The sequence below is a fragment of the Ornithorhynchus anatinus genome, chromosome 18, assembly GCF_004115215.2.
Source record: "Ornithorhynchus anatinus isolate Pmale09 chromosome 18, mOrnAna1.pri.v4, whole genome shotgun sequence".
Taxonomy (NCBI): Eukaryota; Metazoa; Chordata; class Mammalia; order Monotremata; family Ornithorhynchidae; genus Ornithorhynchus; species Ornithorhynchus anatinus.
In genome coordinates, this window is record NC_041745.1 from 24333207 (window position 1) to 24336008 (window position 2802).

Consider the following 2802-nt stretch of genomic DNA (forward strand, 5'->3'; position numbering starts at 1 on the left):
GAGCAGAAGAGGGGGGAGGTATTATTCCCATAGTTAGTCAGGCAAGGAAAAGACAAACAGAAATGTTAAATCGGCCTTGTAAACAAGTTAAAAAAAAAAACAATAAAAAAGACAGCTCACTCTCCAACTACGAAGTACATAAGTGGTAAAATGAATAAGGTCAGCATTCTCCCTCCTACACATGTCATATTCCATGTCGACTACTGGATCGGTCTCCTCACTGACCTCTCGCCTTCCTGTTTCTCTTCTCTCCAGCCCATCCTTCACTCTGCCTCCCACATCATTTTTCTAAAATAACTCTTTCTGAGGACTTCTCCCCACTCCTCAGAGATCCCCAATGGCTGCCCGGCCATCTTGGTATCAAACAGGAACTCCTTTCCGGTGACTTTCAGGCACTCCATCAGCTCTCTCCCTCTTTCCCATCTTCATTCCTCTCCCACCGTAACCCGGTCGGCACCTAACACCAACCTGTTGGCATTGCTTCTGTCCCTTCTCTCTCACAGTCAATCTCTTGCTCACATCCTCCCTCCTGCTTGGAACTCCTTCCCCCTTCATATCTGCTGGACTTCCCATCTTTAAAGCCTTACTGAAATGAAATCGCCTCCAGGAAGCCTTCCTTGACTAACCTCATCTGCCCACCTCTCAAGTGCTTAGTACGGTGTTCCCCACATAGTAAATGCTCAAAAAAATCATCGATTGATTGATTCCCTACCCTATCCTCCCTCCCTCCTGTATCATCTATGCACTTGAGTCTGCATTCCCTAAGCATTTTGCTACACATCCCTCCTCCCAGCCCCATAGCATGGATTCCTAATACTCTGCCTCTTCCCCTAGCTGTAATTTATTTTACCATCAGATTCTCCCACTAGATTATAAACTCCTTGTGTGCAGAGCTTAGGACAGTGCTCTGCGCACAGTAAGCGCTCAGTAAATACGATTGAAAGAATGAAAGAGTAAACAGAAGCACTCCTGTTCCTGCTGTTTCCAGGTTGGTGCTGCTCCCAAGCTCCCTGCTAAAAACTTCAGGGACTCACGGTCTTCCTTCCGGCCTCTCAACCAGAGGCCGTTTGGACAAAAGGAGAGCAGTCGGGGAACACGAGATGGCACGCGAGGTCCTGGAGCGGTCCCTCGACCTGGAAGTGGAAATGACATAACCCAGGCAGAGCACTGACAAGGGAGCACAGACGAGACAGCTAGGGGTGGGTAGGGAATGTCTCTGTTGTCTCATTGTGTCGTAATCTCTCAAGCATTCAGTACAGTGCCCTGCACACAGTGAGCACTTGGCACGTACCCCTGATTGACCGAAGGAGAGAGGAGAAAGGTAATGACGGGAGAGCAGCCGGAGGAGAGGGTAAAGAAGGATGGCAGGAAAAGGGGATGGGTGGATTGGTGAGTCACACTTGTCTCGGAGCAGGACCCACCATCCAATCAACATGTAGGTCACGCTGAGGTGTGAATTTTTCGGGTTAGACACCTAAGCTATTTTGAAAAGCCTCTGCCAGAGACTTTGGGAGCAAAAGTAGCCCGACCTAATTTCTAGCACACAAGATTAGGAGTCAGGAGACCTGGGCTCTAATCCCCCCTTCCCCGTTTGCCCGGACCTCAGTTTCCCCATCTGTAAAATGGGCATCCAATCCCCGTTCTTCCTCCTACTTAGACTGTGAGCCCCTTGAGAGACAAGGACTGTGCCTGAGCTGGTTATCTCGAATCTACCCCAGCGCTTGCTCGACACATAGTAAAGGCTTAACAGATACCACAGTTTTTATTATTAGCAGCAACAGGGGTAAAGCGCTAGGGAAATTCAAACAGGGAGCGCTAACAGAGCAGGTTAAAGGTTTTGCAGGGGATGAAAAAGCCCATCAAGACCGAGAGACAAGTCCCAGGAAGAATCGGTTGTCTCCCTCTGTAGACTGTAAGCTCGATATGGGCAGGGACTGTGTCTGACAACTCTGTTGTACTTGTACTCTCCCAAATGCTTAGTATAGTGTTCTGCACATAGTAAGTGCTCATTAAGTGCCATTGATTGATTGCTTGGGAGTTAAGGCACATCTTGCCCAGTTCCTCTTCCAACCAGGATTAGGGTGACCCGTTCTGTAGGCAATGAGGGGCAGAGGCCTGCTTTCCTCCCCAGGCCGCCCGCTGAAATGACAGCTGTCGGTTCTTCCAAAAAGCAGGAATTTAATCGACAACCACTGTGAGGAAACCCCCCGGTGCGTTCCCAGTAGGTAGCCGAGGTACAGAGAAGTTAAGTGACTTGCGCGAGGTCACACAGCAAGAAATTGGCAGAGCCACCAGTAACGATAATTGTTTTGGTACTTGTTAAAGCCTCCTCTCAGGATGGCACCTGCAGAGTTTCCAGGACTGTACCAGTCTCAGCTCTGGGAGGGAGAGTCAAGCAGAGGTATTACCATTCCACTCCCAGCTTGGCCAGTGGCTGGCGAGTGGAAGGCCATCTGCTATATGTCAAAACTCACCTGTGCTAGGCAGCAGAGACGTGGAAGAGAGTCGAGGGCAGAGACTCTAGTTTACTGCGCGGAAGAAGGCGATGTAAATCACTTCTGTATTTTTATCAAGAAAACTATGGATACACTATCAGAACGATGGCAGATGGAGGTGGGGTGTTCTAGGAGAGAGAAGTCCATGATGCCGCTACGGGTCGGAAATGACACCACAGCATAAGACAAGACACGACTTGTTAGAGCACTTACTATGCGCCAAGCGCTGTTCTAAGCTCTGGGGGAGATGCAAGTTAATCGGGTTGGACACAGTCCCCGTCCCACATGGGGCTCAGTCTTAATCCCC

The 2802-nt window shown here is 49.5% G+C and overlaps 1 non-coding gene across 1 annotated transcript; it reads left to right on the forward strand.

The window, feature by feature from the left end:
* The first annotated feature begins 2326 nt into the window (after positions 1 to 2326).
* Positions 2327 to 2464, forward strand: LOC114805571. Its single transcript, XR_003753543.1, has one exon. It is a non-coding gene; the product is annotated as a small nucleolar RNA SNORA7 (small nucleolar RNA).
* Positions 2465 to 2802: the final 338 nt, after the last annotated feature.